This window comes from Colius striatus, chromosome 4 (genome assembly GCF_028858725.1).
Source record: "Colius striatus isolate bColStr4 chromosome 4, bColStr4.1.hap1, whole genome shotgun sequence".
Lineage (NCBI taxonomy): Eukaryota > Metazoa > Chordata > Aves > Coliiformes > Coliidae > Colius > Colius striatus.
Window position 1 is genome coordinate 87,839,868 of NC_084762.1, and position 19,109 is coordinate 87,858,976.

The 19,109-nt window shown below is 39.7% G+C and overlaps 1 protein-coding gene across 3 annotated transcripts in view; it reads right to left on the minus strand.

Annotated features, from left to right (window-relative positions):
* CYRIB (CYFIP related Rac1 interactor B) overlaps positions 1–19,109 on the minus strand; it is a 95,493-nt gene that overhangs the window by 43,403 nt on the left and 32,981 nt on the right. The gene's annotated exons all lie outside the window — the stretch shown is intronic.

The window sequence follows — 19,109 nt, forward strand, 5'->3', positions numbered from 1 at the left end:
GTATCATATACATTGCACACAGGCAAAAATGCTTCATTGCTACAGCTTTCAGAGAAATGCAGCCAATGGTAGTTTTAACCTTCCTGGGATTACTTAAAACTTCCTGCTTCAAAACTAAGTTTCTGCTTCAGAAAATTATGGTGAGACAGAGGAGCATTTCCTATGGAAATGTGGCACTGAGATCTGTTGCAGGCATCTAAAGAGTGTCTATGCTCATTTGGAACAACGTTTATACAGCAAGCAGTCTGCCTTCTTCAGTGCAGTCACTGGATGATGAACTGGACAAAACTGGCATCTTTCCGTTGTGGTGAACGGTTGATCAGCCTTTTCCATTTGGGGTTTTGTAGGCTGCTTCTGTTTCAGGGATTTTGGCCAATTTACATATTCGAATATCATCACTTAACCTATCTCCAGTAAAACCACTGTTACTCCCACTTCAGGTATTGTTCCTGGTACCAAAATTCACCCTGTCAATACGTCACATTTCAAGGTTTCTTTTAAAGACTGATCTTCCTATTTTGTACTATAATTCTCTTTCTGCTTCTACAGCAAAGTCAAGCACATTCTGCAGTGAATCTCTTTTTAGCATAAACTTGTTTTAGAAATATAAAATCCCTGTCATGTCATTGCAGATCCAGTTGAAGAGGCATGAAATACTCAGCATTAATTTGTATTTAATCAGCTATCAGCAGCTCCTCTTATATCAGATAATCCTGACTAACAAACATTTAACAAAAAAATATGCTGCTTTGCACTGGAATTTCTAATCACAAAGGCCATGGTATTACCAACTTGTCCTAGCTTGGAAAGGGTGGAAGGGAAGGGAAAAACAATGCGGTATCAAGGCTGAGAAACATTTTAGTCACAGTGAAAGCCATCATCGAAAGATGCCCCACTCCCTTCTCCACAGAATAAAAACTTGCAACTTGAACAGCACAGCTAAGAGAAGGGGAGAAGGCTGGGACTCTGAGGTACTCTGTGAAATTTAACTGATAAAATGAAGGGATTCTGTCCACAGCTACACTGAGGCAAATAGTTACAACAGATAGTTCAAAAGTAAAAACAGAAAGAGATGCATGTGAGTCACTGATAACTTTTGCCAATTTCTGTCAACACAGCATTTAAGTAGGTGCCTGGCAAATTAATGTGGGGTTTTTTTCCACTGCAAATGTTTTATGAAGCACTACTCTCTCTTGCATAAAGGAAAATCTAAAAGACATCCAAGACCACTTATCTGCTTTGTTAAAGCCTAGGTTTTGTTTTAACAATTGTTCCACTACCCTACTTCAGTCCCTTTCATTCATGATCCTCTTGCCAAGTAACTGTATGAAATTTCTTCAGTTAAAACATTCTCAGTGGAAGCCATAAGGTCATATACTCACAGGTGGCTTGGGAAGCGGCTGAGCAGAGCAGCACTGTCACCATCTATGGCTTAGTGACAGGATTTGAAAGTTCTGCTGGCTGAGTGATCATGTATGCAATTGCAACCTGCGTAATTTCCTTCACCACACTCAACAAAAAATACTTCCTTCTGCCCTGCAATGCTGCAGTGTGAAAAGCTTCTTAGTCACACTACAGAGAAGGGGTATTTTTTTTTTTCAAGCATGAATAGTCATTTTATCAAACAGAAAAACTGTATTACACTCCACTGGACCGAGGCACATATCATCTTGCCAAATTTGAATGTCTAAACTTCCTCATAACTAGCTGAATACGGCACAGGATTTTGTTTTGCTGAAAGCAACACCTAGGTCTGCTGGAGACCCTTCTGTCTTTCCAGTCCCACGCTGCTCTGCATTGCTTTACAGAATCACTGAATGGCAGGGGTTGGAAGGGACTTTTAGAGATCATCTAGTCCAACTCCCCTGGCAAAAGCAGGTCTCCCGTGATGCAGTTCCTCCCTGACAATCCATTCCTTGGGCAAGAAAGGGAAGCAAGTACCCAAAGCTACAGCTGTGTAGCCATTCTGAATGGGAAAAGAAAACGCAGCAGAAAAGCAGCAGGTATAGTGGCCTGCAGGGATCACGGAAACATGTGGAACGTAGAGGAACTATGTAACCTGCCAGTGTTGGGTATAGAATAAAAAGCCTGGTGCAACAGGAGCCAGCGGAGAGGGAAGAGGCTCCTGCAGGGGCATGCAGGCCAGGAGCAGCAGGGTAGCACCATACATGAAAAGGACAGGGTGCTGAAGTGAGGGTACACACAGAAAGCTGCAGACATGCAGTCCCTTTGGAAGATGTCCCCAGCTTTTAAGGCATCAATTCCTTACACATGATTCAGATTAATCTGGCTCAGTTGATAAAACCTGTCAAGAGAGGTTTTTCTTTTTCAGTAACTGTAATCAATGGTATAAACAATATAGTTGAGAAAAACCAAGTTGGCTGCCATCTTAGTTTTCAGTCCATGTTTATTAAAAAATTAATTTTCCTTACTTCAATAGACCTTTGTGGAATAAATTAACACTTCCTTTGATAGACTAATGAGAATAGCAGTGAATAACAAATGAATAAACTCATTCTCAGGAAATATCCTTGCTTGCCTTCCACACACTGGGCTGGCATTTCTTGGTAGGATGAGTTCAAAAGGAGGCAGACAATAAATCTACTTGTTCCTGGTAAAGAGACTTCACTCATTTATTTAACCAACCATCCCTTACTTCATTAGTTTTGTCACTTAAGGGGAAGGTGGAATTAAATTCTGAAGTATAGCATCTAATTAAATCATCTTCTCCACACAAAGCTCATGCTGAAGAAAACTACTAACCATAGAGAGGCAAAGAGTCTTTTGCAAATCACGTGTTTGTTTATCTTTGGCATACATGTTTCAACAAGCAGAATCACAGCCACAGTTTCCCTGAGTTTTGCTCTTGACTGAACTATGAGGAAGAACTCTTCTGAGAAATGTATTGATGGCTATTTCTCAGAAGATAATGGTAAAGCCAATACACGGGGATTAATTAACAGGTTTTACCAAGAGATTCAGTACCCTCATGCAAGACAGTCTGCTGAAATATTATGGGAAAACAGAAAGGTTTGCTAGATGCAGCAGTTTATGGGTACAGGATTCAATAGCTTTCCAGCCTTTGCTACCTGTGTCAGAGCTGGCTGTAAGTCTTCACTTTGGTGATCTTATATTTACAAGTATCTAAATGGTGGATGTCAGGAGGTTGAGGTTTCTCTATGGTATCTAGCAACAGGACAAGGGGTAATAGGATGAAGCTGGAACACAAAAAGTTTCATTTAAACATAAGAAAAAAATATTTCACTGTTCACGTGAGGTGTAGTGGAACAGGCTGCCCAGGGATGGTGTGGAGTCTCCTTCCTTAGAAGTCTTCAAGACCCACCTGGACACATGTTCCTATGCAACCTGATCTAGGTAAACCTGCTTCTGCAGGGAGGCTGAACTAGGTGATCTCTAAAGGTCCCTTCCCACCCCTACCATTCTATGATTCTACGATTCTTAGGGGCTACCTCAAGGTTCAGATGCAGAAGGAAAAGGAGGTCAAAGCATTTTTGCCAACCCAATAACCTGCACTCCAGTTCTCTGCCTTGCTCCACTTGGACACTCATCTCAAGGAGATTACTGAGGTGACCATCTAAGGCAGCATGAGATGCCATTTTTTTCTGTGATATTTTTCTGTAACATATACAGTATCCTCAAGTGCCCAGAGAATTGCAGATTTCAACTTCATATGTAGGTTTTTCAACTCAAAAGTTTTGTCTAAAGCACATTTAGGAGTAACTCCACCTTGCCTGAATACCCAACACTGTTGTTCAGATACGAACTGCAGATCTTTGCCTGTGCTTGACTTTGCTTAGCCCAAACCATAGAAAACACAGAAGAGACAGTAACAGGGACTTAAGGTGATATCATCCCTAACACAGACTGCAACAGACCACTCATGACAACAACCTATCAACAGGCTAAGACCTATCCAAAAAGCAAAATACACAAAATGACTTGGAAAAAACCCATAAAGATCCATGAAAGTAACTGTTAAAAGGCTTATATTAGCTTATAAAGAATTCTGTTTTCAGATCTAAGACAGCACTCAAATTGAGCAGTCAAAATAATCCCTGCAGAGCTTCTGACAGGCTACTCTTCACAGTAAGGCAGCTATGCAAAAAGAGGCAGACAGCAGTGTCCTACAAAAAAAATCAGAAAACCCATGAATACTGGAATTCAGACATAGCTCCATGGCAAATAAAACTTGAGAATTTTACCCCTCACTACTCATTACTTCTTTTTTCCTCCTTCACCAACATATACTGCCAAAACTTTAAATTTTCTGTTACGAGAAGAAACTCTCAAGTTATTTGAAGAATTGGTCAAAGAAATAATAAAAAAATTCCCAGTGGTTTACTTCTATACAGATTAAAGTCAGTTCTCATTCCTTTATTTTCAGGACAGCAATGAAACCGAGTGTTTAAAGATCAAAATAATGATAGTGAAACTCAATAGTTGGAACTTCAACTGTACATCATTCAGTTAATAATAACGACACTATGACATATTGTAAAGTTTAAACTATTTGTTTCCATGGAATACCATAACATTCAAGACAGACCCTGACAGCTTTCAACATCAAATTACTACTTTTCTTCATTTACCAGAACATCATCACTTACAAGACTTAAATATGATATGCCTTAGTTTTGAGCTGGAAAACATCAAAACATATTCATGTACTAGAAGCTAATTTTGTGCTGAAGTGAGGACTGCCCAATTAATTATGAGTTACAGAGACAGTGATGGAAAAGACTCACACATAACCTTCCCTTGTCCCCACAGCAAACATTTGGCACAGGTTTAAAGCATTATCAGTCCCACACAATACATTAATTGAAGTGTAATTTACCAAACACAACACTGACCTCGCTTTTCCTCTGTTAATTACTTCAAAGTCAGAGAAAGGATTTCCAACAGTGAGCACTTTCTCCTGTCAGCATCATGTCTCAGCTTTCAAACATCAGGCTTCATAGTCCAAACACAGGATTTGATATTTTGAGCTCCATAGCGTTGCATGATTTAGCAGCTTCCCTCAAAAATACAGGTTTTCAAAATAACTCTCTAGTATTACAGGAGGACAGAATCTTAAAAAGATGTCTACCCTTTTCAGCTTCTTAAACTTATTAATTTCAATTGGGAGTAGTGAGTGCTCCACATCCAGGGGAGTTCACAAACAAACATCTCAGAAGTTCTGACTACCATCAGACCATTTCTTACCTTCAAGTCCTCATTCACCCAGCTTCACGGAGCTCAGGAACCTATGCCTATATTTAGGATAAATGTAGCAGTGGGAAGAACATAGCTCTTGGGTAAAACAAAAAAATAAAAAAGAGCTACTCCTTCAAAAGCAACTCAAGTCCTCAGAGTGAGTCAACTCAGAGATGAAGAGACAGGACACAGATGACACATTCTCCAGATTAGTTATGGAACAGGTTTCCATAGCAGGGTGAAAAGGGCAAGTACATACAGTCACACACAAACTGAAATAGGAATTATTTTTTCATACTCTTGGGGAGAGGATGTTCTTGATACAATACAAAGGAGGAGGACAATTAAGTTTAGACTACATAACTTACAAAAAAAAAAAAGGTCAGAAATGTGGAATCCTTGCAAAAGTTCTGATAATTCTAGCAATCAGATGTCAAGGGCAAGTTACTGATACACATTTGACTTGCAAACCTTTAGCCATATAGAGAAACAGAGAAATACAGATTGTCTCATTCTAAAGTACAGATACCACATATATTTTGAACCCAAATGTCAGTTAATATACTTTTGCTTCTTGCATACACCATAGCTGTCTACTGTAGAATGAGCTACATTGTAGAATCCAGAAATCCACCCATGGAATGAACATCAGATAAGTCCTAATTTTTCTGCTCTCTGTAGAAGCACAAGAAAAGAAGGTCTCTGTGTGAGCAGAACTAGCAGACCAGTAGGACTGCTTTCAAAGAGCCAAATTGGACAGTTAAAGTTATGAGCAACCAACATGAGCTCTTCATTATGTTAAAGCTTGTAACAAAAAGGCAGAATCTGCATATCCCAGCTCCAAGTACAGTTTAAGATTTCCAATAGACATAGATCTACTCTAAGTAGAGACTAAATCCAAAGGCTTTCCCACTTCATAAAAACTCCTTCTCACTAGGATCCGCTGCTCTTAGTGTTTCCTGGATCCAGCCCTTAAATCCCTATTCATGAAGAGTCCCAGCTTCAACTGAGCGATGCACAAGTCTGGCTTACAAGTAGATGCTGAATTCAAGACTCTTCAAATAGAGGTTAGAGTTAAGTTTCTCTTATGCTACAAGCACTAAGTTATTAGCCAAATAGTCTGACATTTAAAACTCTGAAGGGGGAAGATACTACGAAGCCCTGGATCGGGCTAGTTGGTCAATATATCCTTTTTTTCCCCTGTTCCCTAATCAGTGGGATTTAGACAAGCTTGTTATCTAGTCCACAGAGAGGCAGGCATTACATCTAGCTCTTAGCCATGTTTACAGTACCCAACTTTCTCTATCTGATGTGTAAATATTTTAAGCTCTTAGTCTAAACAGTCTGAATGATGTTTTAGGATCCAATATTTAGTTTAAAAAAAAAAAGAAACTGCAGTGTTTATGTTTGAGACCTTGAGTAAGAAGTCTCACCCTCAGAAGGTTGTCTGAGGTGTATCTCAGCTTTCACATCCGCTTCTCACTAGGCAGTCATTAAAGGCAACTGGACTCCTATTTCTGCACAGGAAATCTGATTAATTTTAAGCCATTCTTGCACTCCCTCATCCTCCCGTTTAGGTCTGTATTGAGAGAGCACAAGATCAGTGTTCAAAGTTTACTTGCAGACGTCATCATCTCCAGAGGCAATTTTCCTACAATTAATATGCATATTATAACCTCAGTCAAAATAAGAGCACAACAATTTTTTTATGTTACCCTGTATTCAGAGTAACAAAGGAAGCACTTAAGAACAAGTCTTGTATTCTTCTGCTGAAGCAAAATAACAAACACCAGCATTCAAATGGTCACAAACACGTTCTGAAGACTGCAACAAGGGAGTCAGCTCATCCTTTCCAAATCAAGCTTTATCCTGGATCAGCAGTCAAGTTGAAAAAAAACCCCTACTTTTATTTAGAGACTTGTCATACTGCAAAGTTTTTTTTACTAATATAAGACTAGAGAGACTTATTTGAAGACTATCAGATTCTGGAGGTATTGTTTTTCATGAACTACATATACACATGAAGCAAAGACACTGTATTACATAATACATAACATAAAATTCACATTGTAGAGTCATGCTGGGTGTAATTCTGGTAGACAAAACTCCAACAGACAAGCACAGGTAGCAGCTTCCCTTCATCCACTTACCATTAAGTTTGCAAGCAGATGGAAGCACATGCAACAAGAACATCAGTACAAGCACAGCATGTACCCATAGGTATTGAGACAAAGTCCTAAGACCACAAAAAGTAATAGAATGACAGGGTTAAATGGTACTAATAAGCATAAACAGATTTGAAATTAAGGTGTCTGGCTTCTACAATCTCTAAACTTAGATCAGGGACTCCTGTGAAGTGATTTCAAACCATATGACGACAGAGCTGCTCTACAGGTGGAGCATGCTGCTCCTTCCTGAGAAACCCACAGGGCCCTTATCACATCATGCAACCAGAGCACAGGTAGTGCCACATACAAGGCTTATGTTAAACAAAATGATAGCAGAGACTTCAGAGTTCTTCAGAAACATAGTACCCAGTAAAATGTTACACGAGCTGTGTAAGAGAAGCCCAGATGCAAGCTCCAGCTTGGCAAGAGGTATGAAAGAAAGCACATGCACAGGCACCCATAGATGCATGCCTTCTAGGAAGGAGCTGGATTGCTCACGTGGTGCTGTAGTACTCATCTCTTCAAGGACTATGATTCAATGCCTACAGGGCGTGTTGGATTTAGTACAGATGCAGAGATTAATCGTACACCACATACGTGTCTGGCTGCTGACAGGAAAAGGCTATACACGTAGACAATTAAGAGCCACCAGAGAAGTTAAATCACCTGCTCCAAGGGATTGATTAAAGCTTTCTTGGCCTCAGATTCACTCAGTGCAAATACAGAAATCTTCTGTATCATCTCAGTTGTGAGGAGTCTCAGAGTAAATGAAGCTAGTTAACTTTCACGATAAGCAGCATTTAGTTCAAAGCTCCTCATCCCTAGCAGGGCCTAGAACAAACATTACCTACTATGGAATTATTTGCCTTGCCATTCATGAACTCATGTAATTTATCAGGAGCATCTCATGTGGCAAAGCCACTGCCAGAGAACTGGCTCATTTTTGGTTGTTCTTACAACACAATCTCCTATAGCAGGAACTTTCCAACACAGCAGACATTTCCTAGCAATCTATGTATACTGGAAAATGACAAAAACAAGACAGAGGAAGTGAAAATACTTACATAACAATACATCTCATTAAAGATAAGCTTGGCACTGTGGCTAAACTATAAAATTACTTTTGCCTTATGAGCACCACAGAGAGCATACTAACAGCAACAAGCCAACTTCATAGAGAATGATACAAAATCCCTTTGGCAGATCAAAGGCTTTCTGTAGATTTTTTTTTTTTTGTCAGTCAATAAAATTTTATCGGGTTTCAAAGATTCCAAAAGCATGATAAACATGAACTTAATGTTTTATCACTCAAATCTAGAAATGGACATAGGTCTTTTTGTGGAAATTCAATTTGCGTAAAAAATACAAATGTCAGCAAAAATAGTATTTAAGAAAACTCAGGAAGAAAAAAACAAAACCAGCAATCATTATGATCTACCAAATGTGAAAAACATGAAAAGTTTTCACTTGGATATTATATCATTCCATGAATCACTGCAGAGAAACTAAAGGACTTTCACAGGAGATTACTAATCTTGCTTCTATCTCATAAAAACGTCTCATTAGGAGTTATTCAACTACAGAAACTCAGCCTTCATGTCAGTAACTAGAGAAACACGAGTTCAATCTCTGTGTTTAACTACAGACTTCTTAGTTGCTTTCAGGTTAATTAACATTGCTGTACCTCTGTTTATCTGTAATGAGGTAAAACACAACCATAACCCATACCAGGACTTTAGTCAGGTACGTAGGCCTTGAATTCTGCTACATCAAGAGTTGGTAACGGTAGCATTGGATGAATCTTGAAGCAGATAAGCAAAAATAAGTGGCTGTTTAGTGACCCTCAAGGCAGTCAGTGAGGATACATCAGGTGAAAGCACATGTGAGTACACCTGAAATCTCCCCTCTACTTCACATTACAGATGTTGTTGAAGCAGCACAGACTCTAAAAATCAGAGACTGCATTCCTATCTGCCAGAGACATTAAACTCTCATACATCAATGTGAAAAAATAATGGTATTTATTGTTGTACTGCTGAAAATTTAAGCTTCCTTAGGCTAATAGTTAGTAAGAAGTTAACTATTTGAGACAGTCCAGTCTAATCCTGGACATAACTTCAACATGTGGATTACAGTATTGACCATAAAAAAGCTTTTATTAAGACTATTTTGAATTTAAAAAGTCATGCAGGTGTTCCAAACTGCTGATCAAGTAATCCTTTCACAAAGATTACAAATAAACATAATTTTAAGAAGGTAAAGATACACATTAGACACAATATGCTTGAGGAGTGAAAAAAACCCAACCAAACCCAAGTTTCATCCAGGTCAATCAATTGTAACACTGGTTGTCGTTGGATTATTACAAAAGTGTGTCATAAGACATACTGTAGGTAGAACGTACTTGTTAAAAAACAACACTGACCTTATGTTAGGACAACTTTCTAAGATGAGAAATGAGTCCAAGAGTACAATTTGCATTCTACTGTGTGTACTTAAATAAAATTCCTAGGGAAAAAAAAAAGCTTTCATGAGGATGCCTTAGATTCAAAGATAAATTCATGATCTTAATGATGTAGATTTAGATTCAATTCATCAACAAGATCCACAAGTTCTATCTCATATACCAAGAGTCTGAAGAATAAACCACCCCCAGAAAAGCACAACCAGCTTCTTTATCTGACAGTCAGCCAGAGCATCTCCAAGACCACAATCACCATGTTTATGACACAGAGAATACACATTAATAGAGAAGTTATTGAGCACTTCCTGAGAATGTGAAAAAAGTTCTCAAGAAACTAGGTAGCAAAATATGGTGAGTTGACCCTAGCTGGATGCCAGATGTCCACCAAAGCCACTTTATCAGTGTCCTTTAACAAAAAGCTCATGGGTTGAGATAGGGACAGGTAAGTCACTCACCACTTACTGTCACAGATAAAACAGACTCAACTTGGGGGATTGAGCTTAATTTATTACCAGTTAAATCAGAGTAGGATAATGAGAAATAAAACCTAAATTTTAAGAACATCTTTCCCTATCCCTCCCTTTTTCCTAGGCTCAACTTCAATCCTGATTTTCTCTACATCTTCCACCCACAGCAGCACAAGAAGATGAGGAAGGGGACTTGCATTCAGTTTATCACATGTTGTCTTTGCTGCTCCTTCCTCCACAACGGGAGGACTTCTCACCCTTTTCCCCATCTCCAGCATGAGGTCCATCCCATGGGAGACAGTTCTCAACAAATTCTCCAATGCGAGTCCTTCCTGTGGGCTGCAGTTCTTCATTAACTCTTCCAGCAGGGGTCCCTTCCACAAGGTGCAGTCCTTCAGGAACAGAATGCCAGCTGGATATTGAGCCCTCAACCACTACTCTCTGGATGCAGTCATCCAACCAATTCCACACCCACTGAAGAGTGCATCCATCAAATGCAATTTCGAGAGAAGGATGTTGTGGGAGGCTCCATTCACAAACAGCAAGCCTAGGAAGGGCATCTTTCATCATTAGCTCACTGAGGACTTGTGGTAAGAAGCTATTTCCCCAACCAGCTTGTCACAGTAGTAGGACACTCCCAGTTGACGTATAGGAAGTTGAAGTCTCCCATAAGGACAAGGACTACCAATGCAGGGATTTCTTCTAATTGTCTATAGAATAACCCCTCAGTGCTAGCATTCTCCTTTGATGATCAGGAATGCCACATACCCACACAACATCTCCTTTGCTTTCCATCCCCCTAAATCCTCATCCAGGGGCTCTCAACCACATCATTGTTAACTGTAAGGACAAGTCAATCTCTCCCTTACACCAAGTGGAACAATTCCATCCACCCTATCCTGCCCAGCCTCCAATCCTCTATCCCAGCCCTCTGATCCGTCATGGGATTAATTCCACAAAGTCTCAGTAACACCAAGGATATCACAGCTCTGGGAACTCACCAAGGCTTCAAACCAAAGGCATTTGCAAACACAGATCCCCAACAGGTATCTGTGGGGACAGGGGGCACCCCAGTCTTCCCTTAATCTTTTCCCTTTCCATAAGGCACTAGGGAGGCTGTTGAGGGCAAGGTCAAACATGAAGAGCCCCCACATTCCCTCCTGAGAGGGACCCTAACCAGAAGGCTAGTTGGCAATCCCAAAGTGTGCTTAGCTATCAACAAATACAATGGAGCATAGCAGGACCAGCACTGAAACTCCTGCGGTGCAGCTCCTGACCTCCCCCCACAACACTGCCATGCACTGTCACCTCCAGCCTTCAGGACTAGCCCCATCCCCTGCAGCCTGGGGATATTCCTGGGGGAAAGAGTAGAGATGATCACTGGTGACTGCTCCTGTCTCTTTTCAGGCTGAGTGGACTTGAACTGGCTCTCCAGGTAGAAGCAGCCCTTCCCTGCAGCCTAGGTATCTCCAGCAGGTATGGCATCTTCAAATCCCCCAGCACTCCTATCCCTCTGGTAGTTTTGACACAAGGATTCAGCAATTGCTTAAGAGTAGCCCTGTCTGTCCCACCATGTCAGCTCACTCACACTGCCTGTGGAGCCGCTCGCTCCCAACTGCTTCCCCGAGACCTCCAATGCAGTCCCGATCCTGGGGCAATTCAGCATCAGCGAGGGGGCCCCAGGAGTCATGGTGGCATGCGGGGACAGACTTGTCACAGTCCCAGCCTGACAGGCCAGCAGGAGGAAAAGCTGAAGATCACCTCTCCAAACCTACTCTGGAAATGCAGAGTGCTCACAGTCAGCACTGGAGTGGGAATATGGTATTAAACCCACAGTAGAGAAGGGATGGGGGTGGAGGAATATAGTGGGGAAGGGTACAAAGTGGTTCTGTAGTAGTAATTCATCAGCTATTAACTTCAGGAAAAAAATAAAGCCAAAGAGCTACAAAATTCGGTTTACACAATAATACAAACAGGAATCACTGCAACTAAAAATCAACCTGAACTACATCTGCTAGCAGAAAAATCCCCTTTTCAAAACCCATCAAGATCAGTTTCATGCAGATCAGTATCAACAATCTATTTTTTTATAGTATTCTCGTAAAGGGAAGAAAACCAATAGTGGCACAGGAAAGTTACCACAGTAAGTACAGCATTCACTTTATGGAGGATTGTACAACTGCATGCTAAACAAGACTGTCTAACACTGAGTAACATGAAGTGCAGCTCTGCTTGAAAACTACAGAAGCTGTTAATCAGCAAGTACATTCTTCCTGCCCTTCTCCCTCCGATACTGCTTTTAGCATTGCTACACACAAACAAGAGGAGAGAGAACTAGAGAACTTTTCTTTTCCATTCAGCAGCTTAACCTCTGTCCCCTTCTCCACAGTAGCAAAAGAGACCAGCTGAAGCTTAACTCAGTCACAAAATTTGTATTTACACACCAAGAGATACTAACTAGTAGACTGATACAAGCATGCAAGTGACAGTGGCAGGGGTTGGTGGTCATGTCTGATTAAGATCCTGACGTCAACAGCTTTACAAAGTCACCTTCCACACAGAGGAGTGATAAATGAATAATCATTCAGTATCTTTAATAACAAGGACTACCACAGGAGAGACATTAGATCCTGACTTAGGACTACTTCAGAAGCAGCTCTGGAGGTACAAGATGTCACATCTCACACCCTTTATCAGGATACGAACACTAGCTTCCCCCACACTCTATATCTTGTTGCAAAAAAAAAAAACCCTCACATTATTACAACTAGCACTACTAGTAGCTTTAAACACATTGACTTCTCAGTACCAACAGGAGAGTAAGTACACACTTGTTCCCGATTTTCACAAGTTAATCTCATGAGGTACTTAAAGCTGAAGATCTTTGCAACAGAAGCTTTTTTTTTTTTCTCCTGGAATACATTTTCTTTCCCTTTAGTCTTGCTAAAATCTGAGGAAAATCAAAAGCCCCGAACTTCTTCCTTAAAAGTTAAAAGGGTCTTGATATTGAATATAAACTATTACCTGTTACATACCTATTTACTGAATGCAGACAGGCAGTTTTTTGCAAGCACTGAACAGTCAAAGTACTTCACACCAAATATTCAACTAGTACAACAGCAGGTATCTAGGGAAATATCCTCAGGATCATTTCAAAGAGACTGAACTAGAATTTGTCTGCACATTTGATAGTCATGCCTCTTCAATTGATCCTGACAGCCAGTGCCAGAGTCTAGGTATTGTGTGAGGTAAAAAAAAAAAAAACAACCTGATTTATTTTACAGTTATTGCCTGATAACTGTCAACTTCAGCTGCCATAAAGAAAATTTACTCATCCCTGTCAGCCTGTGCTGTACCATTTTGTATAGCGTTATCACATTGTCTCTCAGTTTTCTTAAAATCAATGCCTAAGATGTTTAGATCAGTATCCCATCTCTATATTTGAGTATTGTTCAATCACCTTACACATTAGTTTGGTCTATGACCAGATTTTAGAGAAAGTAGACATAGAATCACAGTATCACAGAATCTCAAGGGTTGGAAGGGACCTTGAAAGATCACCTAATCCAACCCCCCTGAAAGAGCTGGACCACCTAGAATAGGTCACACAGGAACTCATCTAGGTGGGTTTGGAATGCCTTGAGAGAAGGAGACTCCACAATTTATCTGGGCAGCCCCTTCCAGTGCTCCTTCACCCTCACAGTGAAAAAACTTTTTCCTTATGTTTCTTCTGAATGTCTTATGTTCCAGCTTATACCCATTGCTCCTTGTCCTATCATTGGACATCACTGAGAACAGCCTGGTTCCATCCTCCTGACATCCACTTTATGTATTTGTAAACATTAATGATGACACGCCTCAGTCTCGCCTTCTCCAAGCTAATGAGCCCCGGCTCCCTCAGCCTTTCATCATAAAGGACATGTATATTATTTTGCTAGACAAAAAATTAGGTCAATCATTTCTCAAATCCATGCAGATTCTATGTCTGCACACAGGCAGAGATAGCCAATGATGGGTGGGGTTTTGTTTGGTTGATTTTAACTCTTCAGCTTTTATCGGAGCATGGCTTTTCAGAGGCTTCATAGCTTCTCTTTAATCTCTTGCTAAAGCTTAGTGTTCCAAATGACTGTACTGAGAGTGGAACGTGAATAGATCATTAATCTAATATCAAGCCAACAAGGCTGCACCTTTAACAAAGTCCATCTTCTGCCACCTGTTCTCCTCCCATCTCTGCATTCCTGAAGGTCTCCCCTTCTTCACTTAGCCTGCGACTCAAATTGTCCATTTATCAAGCAGCACAACAGATCAAGAGCAAACAGATAGTGCAGAAGTCCCGGATCAGCCACCAATCACATGTCCCAACCACATCACAACTTTTAATTGCCACCCCAAAAGTACTAGGAATTTCCACTCTCCTCAGCTGCAATGAATGCCATACTGTCTGTATAGCTGTACAAGCCTCTCCCCTGGCTCAGGGGGACCACTAGTTGTGATTCATGGAGTAGGAGTTGGGTTTTGGGGCTTCATTTTGGGTTTACGTTGGGGTTTTTTTACTTATTAGAAAACTGTACTGTACTATACTGCCTATGCCCCAGTCTGAGTTAAAAAAACCCCATCCTACAGAATCATCATTAAGATTTCATTCCTATACCTATGGAAAGTCAATTCAGCAGTAACTGTATAATAAATTGAAGAAGATAAAAATGTTTGTCTACTGCAACTTCTATTCCTTAGCTAGAACACTATTTTTAGACAAAAAAAAAAAAAGAGTCTACCATAAACCAAGAAGTTTAATATTATATACTTGCCACTGAGTTCTGAATTTGTACTGAGCACAAATTCATGTTGGATCAACAAATTATAGAAATTCTCATACTCAGACCTATAAATGACAAGATGATTCAAGTATCTATAAAGAACACTATCGTCTCCTGTCCACACTTCACATTTGCACACCAGTGTCAGCAAAACCACCATCTCCCATCTCATACCAACCAGAATACACAGCATTTTGTTCCCACATCCTAAGAAAGGAGGGGAGGGAAGAACAGGACTTCACACTCCTTTGGACTGAAATTATTTAAATTACGGGGTAGGTTGCTTTTTTGTTTCACTTACATCTAAGATGCAATTAATTGCAATGTCTTTTTCACAAAGCCAAGAACACTCACATAGAGCGATGCTTTCCCTATTTTCCATGCACAGTTACAGCAGTTCTACATTCATTTAGCAACAATACTGAGCTTTCTGCAAAGGTTTGCTGTAAGTTCAGAACAGAACAGCCTACATTTCATGTTTCCTTCCTTCTGCAAGGTTGAGTCACATCCTTAGATCTCCTTTTAGAAAGCTAACAAACCATGTTAGGACAACAATAAAAAAAATCCTTAATGGAGAAGCCTGGTATTCAAGAGGACATGCAGCACTGACACAGGCCACAGTTCACTTCTGTGGCTCATTTTCTGCAGTGATACAGACAAGAGAACCACAAACCTTTTTTCCTCTTAGAAGTAAAATCTGGTGCTCTTCACAGCCAGACAACTTCATCAAAGCATTTCAGAGATAAATGAAAGGCTTTAGTGTTTATGAGGGGTGACTTAATAGAAACAAATTCCTTCAAATTACTATATTAAAAAAAAACCCAAACAAACACCTTCTCATATGGGAGAAAGCAGAAAGTTCATCTACCTTTAAAAATAACACCTTCCTAAGGGGCAAGTTCAGTATAGAATTAAGATCTGTATTTGTTTCCTTCGGTCTCTCTAGCACTTGAAAGAAAATAAAACTTTTATCCCATTATATTTTAAGCTGTAACCGCCAGCAGAAGAAACAGTTCCTCCATTTCCTCTGTTGTACCAACATGAACACCACTGAGTTTAACGTAGGTAAGTTCCCTGGTTAAAACAGCTACAACCCCATGAGTTGTTTGTCTACAATCTGGACCAGCTTCCCACATCTGTTTTGCACAGCCCAACCAGTACACAAGCTGGGGCAAGCACAACTGTGTATGTTCAAGCTTTAGATAGCTACTTCTATTTATGCAACATACTACTACAGCTCATTTTAATCATACCAAAATGGATGGATCTCTTCAAATCACCTGCATTACACACACGTATGATCACAATAATTAAGCAATTGGGATTAGAGCAGCTCAATGACAAAGAAACATCCCACATCTGTTGGTAAAGTTGTTTTTGTCAGCACAGCTTTCAGCTGCATACTCTATCAGATTTTGAAACAAACAATTACATAGCACATAGTATTTATTATTGTGTGTTTAAATATTTTTAATATTGATATATTATAAATAGTATGTTTGTATGTATTACACATTTGATTACGCATTCCTGTTCATGCCTTCCAGTGAGTCAGAAGCTGGGCAATGAGACAAATGCAAAAGTAATAATTTTCTTATAAATATGATAAGCAGACAGAACTGATTCCCTGTTACCAGGCAAACGGACTAGACAACATATTTCAATCTTTTCTGCTCTGCATAGGCTAAAGATACTGTTATACTGTTTCAATCTCAGGGTGTACTGTAGTTTCATCTAAACCTGTATCTATAGAAAACTAATACACGTCAGTCAATTGCTGAAGGTGCAAGTCTTGTCAAGCATGGGACAAGTCAGGGGCTGTAGCTTTCAGAAATATTTTCTAAAATAATTTCTTTGAAGTCTAGCTAGCTATTAAAACATATTATATTATAGCATACTTAGAACCATGACCATACGATCATCTATTTCAAGATTATATCACTGCCATTTTGCAAGGTCCAGAGTCAACTATTTGGTGCAGGTGCTACAGCAAAGGAGGAAGTAATCACTAAACTTCTGGGCAGAGAACATGGCTACTGTGTCAGAGAAACTTCCCCAAAAGGTTCTCTCTTCATAATTAACCTACAGAATTTGAAGGAAGGGGAGGAGGAGAACCTACCTGACTAAGAAAAGAAAATCACCTTTTTCAAACTTATGGCAAGCAAACTACAAAAGGCCAGTCACATTTTCAGAATGGCACTCAAGTAACTAAATATATGTCATGATGCAGTCTCAGGCAATAATAGACAATGACAAAGGAGAGTTGCATCTTTCCACTAAAAACACTACTTATCCTCTTAAACACTACTTATCCTAGCTAACGGAAAAAAACCCACCCAGCACTAAATCAAGAGATGCTGAATTTATTACTTCTGCTCAAATGATATCAGAAGAGGTTGAGCTATTGACCTTGCAGCTCAGTCTTACTGCGAAAGTGTGAATTTTATCTTCTTTTTTTCTTTTCTGGAAAGGTTAAGAGTAGTGTTTATAGCTCTTCACAAAGAATAAAGGTTTGCCTCTGCACTATAAATCTTATTGAGATCCCAAAGGAGCATTTGTCAGAAAACCAAATCATTACAGGCACACAGTCTGCCCCAATTACAAATACTGAGAAACTCTGAGAACCACAGTGAAAAGGAAAAAATAAAAAGCCATGTCCTGTTCAACAAGCCATCCCCTATTCCAAAGCACAGTTCAAACAAAACGTGACTGGACTTCTGGCCTGACTGCCTCTGCATTCAGAGCTGATAAACAGCCTCTAAGGAGTGTGCTTCCAGGACCCCTGAACCTGCTCAGTCAGGGGAGTGGTGGGGAGCAAAAAAAGAAAGTTCAAAGACAAAATCCATACAAGTTTCCTATTCAGGTAGTTCCAGCCTCAGTTTTGTAGAGATGATTGCAAACATTAACAACTAAAGGAAAGAAGCACTAGGATAACAAACAGAGCTATTGTACTACTAAACTACATGCTACTGTTAGAGTAACTGCTACTGTTTTTATAAGTATTCTGTGGAGAATAAAGCAGAGAAAAGTATGGATGGTAAAAGCAAAAGGAAACACAAAGAATGTTATCTATGTCAAATATTTCCTGAAATACGAGCAAGAAGAGCTTTCTACACAAATGCCAAATAAAAAAGGATTAGAAAGGACAGCACAGTAAGAGGGAAACTGTCTAATCAGATGTAAAACAAGAGCATGAACTCCATCTTCCAGCCACTTGTATTCCAGTGTTCACAGCCAGGACCCAGCCTTCACCACTCCGTTACAAGCCTGTAATAACAAGCTCAGAAGTTTATGAAGCAGAGCACAGCTAACAGGAGTAAGGAAGAGATGATGTTACAAAAATTACTGGTTGATGAGAGAAAAACACTTTCATAAGGTGTCCTCCTTCAGTGAAGGACAGCTGCTGAAGCATAGAAATCTGTACTCTGGCACCTTCTCCTAAAGCACAGCGGAAAAAAAGAATATCTGAACTAAGTCATCTTTATATCAAACAAAAAAACTACAAAATGGCACAAGTACTTCAGAGAATTAGAGTATTTAAAAAAACCCCTACGATGACTATTCAGACACGTGCTAAAACTGAAATACCTGATCCTTTTGCCGAGAATTTAACCAGGACCAAAGTAACTACATTCAGGAGCGTTTAACACCAATTCAGAACCAGGAAACAGACCCATTCTGAATGCAAGAATTGTGCTTTTCAACTTAAATCAACAAATTAGCTTTCAATTTATTTTTAACAAGCCAAAATATTAAGACTGAAGACAACACGTTCTCTGAGGAAGTTAAAGCTGTAACATACAATTACTTACAGTTAGTAAGCGATTTTTAGGTTTTTTTTTTCTGAAGCTATTGCATATACATCAATACCACAAAATTAAGCAGCATTGAATTATTCTGGTAGTGCTGTAATGCCAACACTTGTGAAAACTGAACTATATTGTAGTGGGCATGTTTTATTTCCTGACAACATTCG